Below are 14,946 nucleotides of genomic sequence, written 5' to 3'. Positions count from 1 at the left end.
TTTGGAAAGGCCGCTCTCAGAGAGGAGAGCTCCTGGAATGGTGCTGTGTTTCCTAGGCACAGACTGCCTCCCTGGAGATGTGGGGCAGGGCCTTGGGCCATGTTGCCTGAAAGCCAAGAAAGGAGACAAAGAAATCTCTGCCCTGGAATAACAATTGGCCATTGAGCTCTGATTTTCACTGGGTTCTTTCCACCTTCTACTAGACCCCCCAGAACCACCAGCCAGTCCCCCTAATCCAGAGCAGACATTCCTACAGCCTGGATAGCTGGGGAAGGAGACTGCTGATGAGCAGTGACAGGCAGCAGGGGGCAGGGGTTTTTTGTCCAGTTTGGGGGTACAAATTGTGGGCCAGTTGCAATCAACTCCACAGTTAGGCCTTGTGGTCACTAAAATGATAATAACTGATACTTCACGGTGCTCTCCAGGTACCAGACACAGTCTTTTTTTTTTTTTTTTTAATTTTGTTTCCTTTATTGATTTTAGAGAGAGAGAAAGGGAGAGGGAGAGAGAGATAGAAACATTGATGAGAGAGAACATCGATTGGCCGCCTCCTGCATGCTCCGCAGTGGAGATCTGGCCCACAACCTGGGCATGTGCCCTGACCGGGAATTGAACCGGCGACTTCTTGGTGCATGGGTCGATGCTCAACCACTGAGCCACACCGGTCGGGCCCAGGCACAGTCTTAAGTGTCTTATTGTAGTCAGTCATTTAATCACTATCATATAACCCTTTGAGGTGGTTGATTTCATTATTATCCTCATTTTACGGTTGTGGAAACTAAAACTTGGGAAGGTTAAGCAACTCCCTCCCACTGGACCACAGATAGTAAATTACCAAGTACAATTCAAGTGCAGTCTCCTCCAGATTGTACTCTGAACCACTGCACAGACTAGCGTTCTGAGGGATTGCTGGCTTAGGGAATCTCTGAGGGTCCAATCTTTGCTTTAGTGATATACACATGAGTAATTTGGAGGCAAAGGGGGCTACTCCTAGCTTTATCTAGAGCTGTTGACCAAAAGAACACAATATGTGGAAGAGTTGAATGAATTTTGCTTTTGATCTGAAAATGAAATGGAAGCAAACAAGATAATACTGAGTAGGAAAGGAAGAGAAAAGGGAGAAGGATAATTAAGATACATTCATTCATTTATTTAATAAATGAGTGTCTCCTATGTGTCAGGCAATGTTTTAGACACTAGGAACCAGTGGCTAGCAAAAACGAAAAAGATAAAATTTTGTCCTTGGGGAACTAGTAGTTCAATAGGGGAGAGTGACTTTCATCAAACAATCACATATGTAAATGTCAAATGATAATTCTTATTTAGTGCCATAAAGGAATATGTCATGGGGCATGTTAAAGTGGTGTAACAGGGACCTGGTCTGGTCTCTCTCCTGTGTAAAGCGTGAAGGGCAGAGGTGTAATGTGTTGCCTCTTTCAGGGGAAAGGTGAAGTTGATCCTGATACTCTTGAGTGAGCAAATCTTGCTGACATGATAGTCATCTTAGTTTCTCACTAGAAGTTTGAAAAGGAAGTTTGCCTTTAAACTCTCCCTAACCTGTTCTTTTTTTTTTTTTTTTATCCTCACCTGAGGACATTTTTCTATTTTTTGTTCAGGTAGAGTGGGAGGGGGAGAGAGGAAGAGAGAGAGAAACATCGATGTGAAAGGGACACATCGAGTGGCCGCCACCCGCACGACCAACCAGGGCCGGGGACAAACTGCAACCGAGGTACATGCCCTTAGCGGGAACCGAACCCGGGTCTCCTGGGACTGCAGGCTGACGCTCTAACCGCTGAGCCAAACTGGCCAGGGGTCCCTAACCTGTTCTAACTGTAACTTTATTTCTCCTGGTTTAGTGCCCCTGTCCCTAAATCACTGTACTTCTAAGTCACCATCACTGCCTCTTCAGCAGCAGTTTCTCATTGGGCAACTGTCTACTGAAGAACTCATTTGTTGCCCTGGCTGGTTTGGCTCAGGGATTAGAGTGTTGGCCTGCGGACCAGAGATTCCTGGGTTCAGTTCCTGCTAAGGGCATGTGCTTTGGTTGCAGTTTGTCCCTGGCCCCAGTTGGGGTCGTGTGGGTGGCAACCACTTGATGTGTCTCTCTCACATCAATGTTTTTCTCTCTCTTTTCCTCCCTCTCTCCCTCCCACTCTATCTAAAGATGAATGTAAAAATGTCCTCAGGTGAGGATAAAAAAAAGAACTAATTAGTCAGGGACCCTGCTGTCATGCCTCCAGCTTGGCAACACCTGGGAGCCAGCTGACTCACCTCAAGTTCCCTCCAGCCTTTTGTTTTTTCCTAGAATATTTATCTGAAGCAAAGGCTCCAATTTTCTTCGCTATTTATTAGGCTCTCTTTAGATTGTCTATAGACTATTTTGGCATTATATTTTTATGATATATAGAATATATAGTTTCTTACAGACAAAAGTATACAATAAATTCTATTCTTCCTTCAGACCATCATAGGAAAAATTGGAACACTCAACGTCCTCAGATAACGATGTAGAACAACTAATTGTACAGCAGCCCAGACATCTTAGGTCCTAGGTCATATTGATTTGTGTATCAGAGATAATACTGATTTTCAGATGATTTTTTTTGGCGGTCAAAAAATATCTGATGAGTTTATAGTACTTTAGCCATTAGGAGTTATACCTAGTTGAATATTGAGAGAATGATGGTTCTTTTCACCAGTACTGTGCTATAACTGCTCTTTGCCCAGGATATTCTTCATGTGGACACTGAGTGGAGTCCGAAGTGCTGGGTCACTGCAGCCTGACAGGAGCTTCTTGTGTTTGGATTTTGGAATTTATAGCCACTGTGAGAGTTAGCAGGTACCAGGGGGAAAAACACACGTACTCAAAACATACTCCCATTTGCCCCCTTCCCATTAAAACTCCTGCATACAACCAGGGCGTAAAAACAGACACCCGAAGCTAAGGGTCAATATTTACTATTCCCCTGAAGGGCACACTGGAGACTCTGGCAAGGCCCTTTCAAGAAGGGACCTCCTCACCTACGGGTGCTGAGTGCAGCTGCCTCTGCAGGCACTGCAGGGCATCGAATGCCTTGTTTTCAAAAGGATGTCTCCCTCATTCCTTAAAATGTTTCCCAGCCAGAGGTGGGCTGTGAGACTCCAGAATTTCCTGCTCTAGGCACTTGAAAGGGTCCCCGGGTGACTGTCCTGACCCTTTCCAACCTGAGCAACCTCTGGTGATTGCCCCAGCCTGTCTGTAGTCTCTGCTGGGAACAGTCTTGTAGGGATTTCATTATGGAGAAATGTCAAGTGGAAACCATTGTTCAGCCAGAAAGTGATACTTGCCAAAGGGTACATAAGTCAAGGTAAGTAACACACATTCTGTCGTTCATTCAGGCAATATCAACGGCAGCACCATTCTCCCGTCCTGGGCTGGGGCAATCAGTCCTGGAACTCTGTCCTAGTAAAGCACACAGTCTACCGGAGGGGACAAGGACTGATCAAACGGTCACACAAATATAAGACTAGAATGACAAAAAGTACGGAGTGAAAGGTAGGAAGCCAGGAGTGTGGAGGTGGATCAGGTGGGTTCCTGCTGAGCTGAGATCTGAAGGACATCAGCCCTCTGTTTTCTTGCCTTTGCTGGTCCTGCCTGTGCTCATGCATTCCGCGGTGGAACACCTACGCCTGACGGGGCAGGGCTTTTACCGGGACTGTCTCATTCACCGAGGCCAGGGCAGATTCTCCTTTAGCATGTGGTGAAGGATGTCCGGCCAGCCTTTGGAATCAGAGCCGGGCCTCTCGTAAGTCCTTCTCTGTAGCATTTAATTATTCCGATAAAGGATTTGACTAGGAAGTACAACTAAAGAGGCATTCAACTCAAAGCATTCAATTACATCATCTCATCTGGTCCTCACGTCAGCCTCAGAGGTAGACTACCCTTTATCACCCCCATTTATAGGTGCAGAAGCAGACAAGACTGCTGTTTCAAATATTCATCCCTTCACTCCCCTTCTCGTAGCACTTAATGCTCTTTATTGTCATGACTTACTGGCTTGTACGCTTCCCCCACAAGATCTTATGTTTATGAAAGCAGCTATAATCACCACCATATCCCGGGCACCTAGCAAGTGCCAGGACATAGAAATAATTATTTGTCGAAAGAATAAATAAGCGAATGAATGACTTGTTTCAAAGAAAAGCTGTGTTCTGGAGGAAGAAAAAGACATTGAACTAATTTTCCAAACAAGACTACTTTGTCCCACATGGGCTGGAATTCAAGGCAACAATAAATGTGAGGGCCGACACAATTTTTAACGTGCCTGAACTGCAAACACGTGAAAACACACAATGCTTATCTTAAGCCTCTCCCACAAAATCACCACCTCCACCTCTGACTGTTGTCAGCCCTGCTGCCAAGAGACACAATGAGAACCCCCTCCCCCTGCTTCAATTTCCTGCTCTGCTTCATGTCAAGATAATCTCTGAGCATGTTTGTTTTACATGTCGGAGCTGAAACCAGAAGTCCTGTATGGCTGCTTTAGACACGTGGCTCCATCAGGACAGAGGTCAAGTCAGACCAGTATCAGCCACACTGCCCTGTGCCCTCCTCACCTCCCTCCTCCTTTCTTTTCTGCTGGAAAGAGAACTCCCTCCACCCTTTTCACACCGGGTTGGTGCATATGATCCGGTGTTCAGGTTGTCAGCGCTGCTCTCCTCTCGCTTCTTCAATGACAGGGGAAAGACAGGCCAGAATTTAGCCAATAGGAAGACTCCAGGGCCTTTTGGTTATACTCATTAGACTGGGGGATGGGTGTCTCCGAGTTCCACGTTGAATCTGGTGTTCACTCTGCTAGGCCTTTGTCCTGGACCCAAATCAGAGCAATGGTAACTTGAGAGCTGGAGCCACACCAGGGCTGCCGGTGGCTGTGGCGCAATGGCCCCAGCTGTTACATCACCGTCTCTGCTGTCCCTGTTCTGGGTGTTGAGTTTCCTGCCCTAACAACTGTTCAAAGAACTTGTTTTGAGTTGATTGTATGAGACTATTTTATAGTGGCTAAGCAGAGAGGACTTGGGTTAGAGCCGGATACGATGTGCTCGTCGGTGCATTAAAACTGAGGTTAGCAGTGCTCCCGGCCTCACTCAGATGCCCCAAACGTTGGTTTTTATTTGAATTGGGAGAGTTATCAGGATAGGGCTCACGAAGTAGAAATGCACAGAAACTGTTCTAAGTCCTCATAGTCCTGTTTTGAATAATGAAGAACTAGGGGGGGGGAAGTCGGGGTCAAAGTGGAAGAGGTCTTGGATTTATTCAAAAAGAAAAATAGCAAAACAGTCTGGCCAGTGTGGCTTAGCGGATGAGTGTCGACCTATTCACCAAGAGTTCGCTGGTTCGATTCCCAGTCAGGACACATGCCTAGGTTGTGGGCCCCATCCCCAGTGGGGGGCATGCAGGAGGCAGCCAATTGATGTTTTCTCTCATCGATGTTTCTGCCTCTCTCTCTCCCCCTTACTTCCTCTCTCTCTAAAATCATAAAGGAAAAAAATTTAAAAAAAAAGAATAATAGCCCTGGCAGGTTTGGCTCAGCGGTTAGAGCGTCGGCCTGCGGTCCAGAGAGACCCAGGTTTGGTTCCCGCTAAGGGCATATACCTCGGTTGCAGTTTGTCCCCGGCCCTGGTTGGTTGTGCGGGTGGCAGCCACTCGATGTGTTCCTTTCATGTTGTTGTTTCTCTCTCTCTCTTCCTCTCTCTCCCTCCCACTCCATCTGAACAAAAAATGGAAAAATATCCTCGGGTGAGGATAAAAAAAAAAAAGAAAAAGAAAATAGCCAAACAAAAATATGAATATTTCACATTTATCTTCTCTAGATTATCTACCATAAAAAATGAACTCACCCTGGAAGCAATAAAAGTGCCATAAGACTGTTTATAAATAAAATTATAGTCACTGAGCTTCTGAATAGACCAGCAGTCTCACTTCTGTCCCTTAACTACTTGTACAACTTTGGGCGAGTCACTTCCCTCTTTAAAGCTCATTTTCCTTATTCGCAGAATGATGGGACTGGGTTGGGTCGTTGTTAGGGTGCTGTTTGCAGCAATACGATTCTCTGGTTTGATGAAATATTGTAAAACTCTAAAGGAAGCTTATAGAATCTGTTCTTTTCAGTGAAGAGAAGTTGGCCTCTGAGCTGTTACTCAGAATTTCTTTGTAAAAATTTTTTAAATTTATTTTATTTTTATCCTCACCCAAGGACATTTTTGCATTTATCTTCAGATAGAGTCGGAGGAAGAGAAGAGGGAAGAGAGAGAGAGAGAAACATCAATGTGAGAGAGACACATCGACTGGTTTGCCATCCACAAGACCCTAACCAGGTCCAGGGACAAACTGCAACTGAGGTACGTGCCCTTAGCGGGAACCAAACCCGGGACTCTCTGGTCTGCAGGCCGACGCTCCAACTGCTGAGCCAAACCAGCCAAGGCCCAGAAAGAATTTCTTAAACCACAAACCAATAAATGGCAATTTCAGTTAAACAATCTGTAATTGAATTTAAATTACATTTTAAAAAAATCCAGTCCTGCAGGAGGATGCCAGAAAATGTTGAACTGAGTTGACTATTTCAACATGACTTGAAAAAGTAATGGGATTAATAGTGATAGTAAATGCAATATTAAAAAGAGAGACAACTCTGGTAGCATTACTGTAATGCTAAGAAAACACAGGATACCACAGCCCCTATTATCAGTCACTGTGGGATTCCGTTATTTTCTAATGCCACTGCAAACTTTGTGAAGTCAGGGAAGAACGCCTGCTCTGCACCCGGCTAGAAGAACTACAGCCACTGAATGTTGGAAGTACTGTCTCTGAGGACTCAGACAGCAAGGGTTCTTCTGTAATTTTCCATAAAAGAGTATTTCTCAAGTGAGATCTCGGGCGTGCCTGTCTCAGAATCACCTGGGGCATGAAAGCGTACGCTCTAGACGCCACCCAGACGTATGGAATCAGAACCCTGGGAGCTGGATGTTTTAACAAGCACCCCATATGCAGAAGAAAACCTGAGGACTAAAGGTCTAGAAAAATCTTCTTTGCAGGAAATATCACAATGGCCCTCAGAAGGAAGAGATTTTCCAGGTCCCAACAAATGAGAAAAGATGTTTTGTGTTAGTGTATTAACATCCAGTTAGAAATAAGATTCATTGCATCATTTTATCAGAATAAAAAGGGGCACGGGCCTGAGCCTCTGCCTTGAACTTGGCGTGGCGGGGGTAGCAGAGTATAGTGCAGAGAGCGTTGGCTTACAAGACAGACAGGCCTGGGGTTGGGTCAGCACGACCCAACTCCAGGCAAGAATGCAAGCTCAATATCAGCGGGGCACTAGTTTTGTTATGACCGTATATCCCAGCACCATGTGGTAGGATCTCAACAAATACTCATTAAAATGTTTGTATTTTAGAGGTAAAAAGCCTAAAATGGGTCAGCAAGGCTGTATTCCCTTTGGAGGCTCTAGGGGAGAATTCGCTTTCTTTTTTTCCCCAACCTCTAGAGGCCACCTGCATTTCCTGGCTCATAGCTCCATCTTCATCCCTTTTTTAAAAAATTAAAAACAATTTTTTTCTTTATTGATTTTGGAGAGAGAGGACAAGAGGAGAGAGAGATAGAAACGTCCACAAGAGAGAACATCGATTGGCCGCCTCCTGCACACCCCGCATTGGGGTTCTGGCCCATGACCTGGGCATGTGCCCAGATCGGGAATCAAACCGGCGACCTCATGGTGCATGAGTCGATGCTCAAACACCGAGCCACACCAGCCACGTTCCATCCTTCATCCTTAAAGCCAGAATCATGGCATCTTCAAATCCCCCACCATGACCTCCAGTTTGGTTGTCATACCTCTACCTCCTGCTTTGGCCCTCCTGCCTCCCTCTCATCAAGCTCTTTTTACTACAGTGGCCCCACCTAGATAATCCAGAATATCTCCCCTGACCATATCCTTACTTTAATCATACCTGCAGAGCCCCTTTTGCATATATGGTAACAACATATTCACAAGTTCTGGAGATTAGGATGTGGACACCTTTGGGGGGTTGCTATTCTGTCTACTACAATGTTGTGAAACAAAAGTTTCTTAACTTCTCTAAACCTTGGGTTTCTCCTCTGTAAAATGGGGTTTCTATAAGGATTAAGCGGAGTACTGACCAAATGTACACGAAAGGTAAACTATTGTTTGTATGCCTTCTAATCATTCTAGGACCAAGCTGCCGGCAATGGCACTTCATTACCAGCATATACTTTATATGCTGGCACTTTTTATACCACTATCAGTTTGGTTTAATTTTTAATTTAAATAAAATATAAAAATTCAGAGGACCTTAGGAAACGTTTAAAAAGCTCCTTCAGTTTGGCTGGTTTGGCTCAGCGGTCAGAGTGTCGGCCTGCGGTCCAGAGAAAACCGGGTTTGGTTCCGCTAAGGGCACGTATCTTGGTTGCAATTCGTCCCCGGCAGCCATTCGATGTGTCCCTTTCACGTCAATGTTTCTCTCTCTCTCTCTCTCTCTCTCTCTCTCTCTCTCTCTCTCTCCTTCCTACTCTATCTGAACAAAAAATAAAAAAATGTCATCGGGTGAGGATTAAATAAATAAATAAATACATAAATACATAAATACATAAAAGCAAGCTCTAGTGAAGGAAAGAGAACAACTCTAGATATTTTAAGCAGAAAGAATTTAATACTGGATATTAGATCATTAACAAACCATTGGAAAGACAGGGAGCAAGGGTCAATGGCGGCCATCCGCAATATTGAGTTTAAGAGCACACTATTGTGGGGGATCCAGGGATCAGGAAGCCACTGCCACAGTGAACAGAACTGCCTTTCCACCCCCTTACATTTGGAGACTAGACATTGGAAGCCACCACCTGCCTCTTGACACTCTAAGACCTTGTTTGCCAATAGAAACTATCATGGGAAGATGCCCTCAGCTTCAAATGTAAGTGCAGCCAACTGTCGGAGCCCAGGTGGCATTCAGAGCCCTGGAATTAAGAGAGTCTGACAGTCCAGCTGGTGTGGCTCAGTGGTTGAGTGTTGACCCATGTACTAAGAGGTTGTCGGTTAGATTCCCCGTCAGGACACATACCCAGGTTATGGCCCCAATTCCCAGTGGGGGGCATGCAGGAGGCAGCCAACTGATGTTTTCTCTCATCAATGTTTCCGTCTCTCTCTCCACCTCATTTCCTCTCTCTCTCAAATCAATAAAGGGGGAAAAAAAAGAGTCTGACCAACGTAGATTTCCATTTTCCAGCCTCTGCAACAGGAAAGCACAGAGAATGAGGTTGAATGGATGCTGAGCCACAGTCAACCATTATCTAAGCCAGACTCTGGAACTCGCTATTTGCTGTTTGAAGCATGTTCCTTGAAAGGGGGTTCCCCTCCGATGATGTGTTGCATTCTAAAACCCTGTCAGTTGGGAACATTCTAAAACCTTATCAATTGAGCATACAGGTGGCGAAGAAACTCTTTCCTGTATTTAAAACTTCTCCTTTGGAAAAATTCCCAATTTTCCTTTCTCTAAGTGTTATAGATTATACAATACCTTTTTCGATGGAATATTTAAAAAAATACATTATGTAAATTAATATGGATTCAAAATACTAAAAAGCTAATATGGTGGGCTAGAAACTGTCAACAGCAGTCTTTGCATGGGTCTGAAGCATGGTAGATGCTCAATAAATATGTCTTCTCTTCTAAAACATGAGTTAGCTAGCCTAGGGATTTTCCATGTTAGAACTATCAAGAGTTTGACAAATGAGTTAAAATGCATACAGCTAACTTAAATAGTGAGAGTTCTCAAAGCAGGCGTGATAGGGATGAACCATGATCAAATATGTACCTGTGGGTTCTTAATAAGGATTCTTTCTCTTTCCCTCTATTCCCTATATAGCTTCTACCCACCTGAGGCAAAAACGCAGGAAGCCTGTGGTCTGCAGCTGCCCCAAGGCCATTTAGCCATATTTTAGTTTCAATGAACCTCTGAACCCTACTATGCCACATGGCCTTGGCCACACTAGTCACTTTCTTGGTATAACCTTGAAGATGGCATACAGTTTCCAACCCCCCTAACATAATCTTGGGAAGTATCAAAACAAAACAGAACAAGAAAAGAGCAAACCACACAGGGTCCCTTCCATGAATTTGATTTTTCAAGGGAAGAAGGATAATTTTGAACTCTAACACTGAACTGTATGATGGGAAATGGGAATGAACTCTTTGCAGAACCTGAAATTGCTTTTTTGGCACCTGAACACACAACTACAACACATAATTTTGGTAACCTACTGTCAAGCAAAAGTAGGTCTATATTTTTGGATTAAGAACATTACATTTTCTTCCATTACACTAATTTACATAAATTAATGTCACCATTATTACCATGTAAAGTGTAATTCCTATTTAATCATTTCCATGACCCATTTATTTAAATAGATAAAGATGTGTTCTTGACCTCATATATTAGGAGGACCTTATACTAACACAAGCACTAATTTTTGAATGTAAAATGGAGTGCAAGTGCAGGGCAGCGCAGCAAACGGGCATAGCCCCCAGCAGGACACTGCGGGCTGGTTGGTCTGTGATGGGAGCAGCCTTCACGGCTTCTTCCCCACAGCGATGTGTTTGGAAAGCCCTAGCAAGTCTGGCTCTGTGCCAAGCAATGGAGGGGCACATTTTCTTCTTATGAATCGAATGAAACGCCCCTCGGCAGACCTACCCATGGAAGGCTCCAGGAACAGCTGGGTGGAATTAAATGGCATTTATTCCTGTATTGGTTATGGCCACAGGCCAGGAATTCTACACCCAAGACATGCGCAGCCTCCAGCACACATGAGCAGTGGTATTGACTGTGCTGGAGCTCCATACCCGCTGTGGACAGGATGTGAATGATTAATTTTCCTATTAAAAAATTTCTGAAGGATATGGAAGGACTGTTAGGGTTTTGCTCTGGGCCTGGTTTTCCTAATACCCGTGCAATTCTCATGTGTCTCACGATCAAGGGGAGAATTGCACAATTATGCCGTAGATTCGGATGACTCACAACTAATCTGGCCGGAAATGTCCATGAGGATCTAGTCTCAGATTCACTAAGTAATTATCTAGTGACTTCATGTGATACTGTATTTAGAGTTAGAAAGACTTGATATTATAAAAATGTTATTTGCCTCAAATTAACCTATAAATTCATCTGGAAGATTAAACGTGCTGAAATAGCTGGAAAAAAAAAAAGAAAAAAGACTATGAGGTGGGGACAAGCCTTATCAGATAAAACATGCGCTATGAAGCTATAGTAATTTCAAGATGCGTTAGTAGTGAGAAGAGATATTCAGATGAATAGAACAGAATGGACAGGACCTGTTGCCTATGGGAAATTATAATACATTTTGTAATTCAAATAAAAAAAGTATAGATTGTTCAGGAAGTTGTATTGGAACAACTGGGAAAAATTAGGTTACAATGTTACCTCTCAAGATATTCCACCCTTCTCTCATCCTCAAATTTGGATGGATTAAAGATTTAAACATTTAAAGATCTACGAGAGACTAAAGGAAAATACAGAAGACTTGGGGTGTGTGTGTGCATGTGTGTGTGTGTGTGTGTGTGTGTGTGTGTACTGGTAGTGGAGAAACCTTTCTAAATACAACTCTAAACCCTGGAGTTGTAATAGAAAAGACAGCTTCCTTTGACTCTACAAAATCAAAATAGTTTGTAGAAAAAGAAATACAAATTCCTATATACATACAAAAACATGTTCATTCTCATAATTAAGAAAACACGAATTAAGCATAAAAAAGAATACATTTTGGCCCTGGCCAGTTTGGCTCAGCGGTTAGAGCGTCGGCCTGCGGTCCGGAGAGACCCGGGTTTGGTTTCCGCTAAGGGCACGTATTTTGGTTGCAGTTTGTCCCCAGCCCTGGTTGGTCGTGCGGGTGGCAGCCACTCGATGTGTCCCTTCACGTCGATGTTTCTCACTCTCTCTCTCCCTCCCACTCTATCTGTACAAAAAAAAGAATACATTTTGCCTATAGGCAATTAAAAAAAATTTTTTTTTTCTTTATTGATTTTAGAGAGAGAGGAAGGGAGAGGGAGAGAGAGAGAAACATTAATGAGAGAGAACATCAATTGGCTGCCTCTTGCATGCCCCCCACTGGGGATTGGGTCCACAACCTGGGCATGTGCCCTGACCAGGAATCGAACTGGTGACCTCTTGGTGCATGGGTCGACGCTCAAGCACTGAGCCACACCAGCTGGGCTACTGGAAACTTTTGAAAGTTTCAAAGTCAGTATTGGTGAGAGATTGAGGAAAGAAGGAATATTTTCACATACTTTTTGAAAGTAGGATATGATAAAAACCCTTTGAAGGCAATGTGACAATATCACCCATTTTTTCATGCACAGAACATTTGGCTAACAATTACTCTTTGATATTATGACAAAACTATTCCAAGTTACTTATTGCTCATTGCTTGTTCCAACAACAGCTATAGTAGAAACAATCTAAATGTCCAGCAAGGCAAATAACAAGTTAAATTATAATGTATCCATATGATAAAATATTATCTAGCCATTAAAAAACCATAAATACTAATATATAAAAATTACAAGATATATAAGTGAATGAAAAACTTCATAAAGATCACAGAATTTTCTTATGGAATTATAGTGTCATAATGTCATAAATGTGTCATAAATGAAAACATGATCCTAAGTACACATTCTTTGAAAAATGTTATGCATAAGATAAATGTAGGCATATGCATGTTATATATTTTTCCTGAAATAAAAATTGTTAACAGTGATTATTTTTAGGGAAGGGGTTTAGGCATGGTGTTGTGTGTGGGTGTCTGGGGGTGAGGGGTAGGGGTGGGGAAAAATTAGTAGGAATCAATCATGGAAAGGTTGGTTTGAGCTAAACTGTGATTTGTCCTGAATGTCAAATTAGAGATTTGGAACATGAATGTAGGCAACAGTAAACCATTATAGATTATTAATGTTTTATTTAAATAAAAACACATTAACATAGTTGAAAATCAAAACACAAATAAATGATATATGGTAAAAAAAAATTTTTTTTCTTATTCTTGTTGTCCATCTTTTTCATTCACTGTCCCTCTAATACAGGTAATCACTGTTAATATTTTCTTGATTTCTTTCAGAGTCTCTTTATGTTTTATAATCAAATATAATTATGCTTATTTTTGTTAAACTAATGATACTCATTTTTTCTTTTTTCATACAAAAGTTGGAGTATTAAACATACTGATAGGTACCTTGCTTTTTTCTTTTTCTTCTTTAACTTAATCGTAGGTTTCAATCTTTCTCTATCACTATATCCAAATATGTACTCATTCTTTTCTACAGCTGCATATTATTCCTCCGTATGGATCACCATAATTTATTTAACTCGTCAACTATTGTTGGCTATTTGGATTGTCTCCTATACTTTTCTGCAAAAAATAGACTTCAACATACCTAAAGGGGTAATGTTTAAAAACTTTAAATTCAAGTAGATCATGGACATCAACCTTTTAGGATAGATACTGGCCATGAACTGAGCAGTGGGTCTTATGTGTGTGTTCCAGTTAAATATTAGCCCTGAAAATCTTTTTAACATGTAACCAAATAGGTTTGTAGAATGCAGAATCTGTAGAATCCATAGATGTATTCTCAGAAACAGAACTGTTGGATTAAAGGGTACAGGCATTTAACATATATGGCCAAATTGCCCTCCATAGGGGTTAACGCCAATTCGTACCCTCTCTAGCTCTGTATGAGAGAGACTCTTCCCTTACAACCTTGCTAACGAAATATGTTATCAAACCTTTGCCAATCAGATAGCTGAAAAATGGTATCTCAGGATAGTTTTACTTTTCAGTTTTCTTTATATGAATATGGTGAAATTGAACAACTTTTTATATGTTAAAGGAACACTTGTGGGCTTTTTTTTTCCTCATGAATTGGCTATTTATATCCTATGCCTATCATTCTGTGCTATTCTAGATATTCTAGATGGATTTTTTTCCTTATTAATTTCTAGAAGCTTTTATACAATAAGGAGATTAGCTTACTGTCTATGATATGAGTTACAATCTACCCCCCACCCCTAATTAATCAATTATCTTTTGGCTTGACTTCTGGTGTTTTCATCCCATGCTGACTTTTCTCATCCCGTACTTTTTATTTTGAGTCAGAATTAGAAAGGGTTCTCCTATTCTAAGATTATAATAGAGTTTACCAATGTGTTCATCTAATAGTAGTATGTTTTCACATTTAATTCTGTGATCCATTGGGGATTTCTCCTGTTGCTAGGTGGGAGGCATGGATATAACTGTGTCTTTCACTGAAGATTTTTGCAGTTGTCCTTACGTGACATCATGGCCGTTCTGGTGAATGATAAGCCTGATACCAAGATTAGTGATAGATTCCCTATCCAATATCTGACCACCCATAACTGGCATTTGTAGCAGACCATCTGCTGGCTGCTCAACTGACAGCTATTTTCTCCACCATCCTTGCTATAAAGCCCTAACTTTCATGAAGTGATTTAGGGTAAACGTTGGTGAACCCAAGCGGATCATTGTCATCCCATTCTCCTTCTCAGGGATTGGTTTCAAGGGTGGCGTGTTCTGGCCAGTGAGATGTGGGAAAGGTGTACTGGAAGGCTTCTAAGAAAGATTTCTTTTCTTTTAAAATGAGACCAAAAAGGGGATTTCCCCTTTTTCCCTTTTGTGAGGCATTGTCAGGTTTGCATGGGACTCCAGGAACTGAGGCTGTCACTTGCTACCTGTGAGAGGAGCCAGCCAAAGACGTAGCCACCTGCAGGGTTTGCACACTGAAAAGAATCTAGACCCTGGTTATTGTCACTGAAATGTTGAACAAATCACTTTGCAGCCAGTCTTCTTTCAGACTTCTTGTTCTA

Source organism: Molossus molossus, unplaced genomic scaffold (assembly GCF_014108415.1).
Source record: "Molossus molossus isolate mMolMol1 unplaced genomic scaffold, mMolMol1.p scaffold_m16_p_3, whole genome shotgun sequence".
NCBI lineage: Eukaryota > Metazoa > Chordata > Mammalia > Chiroptera > Molossidae > Molossus > Molossus molossus.
This window is presented reverse-complemented; position numbering follows the sequence as displayed.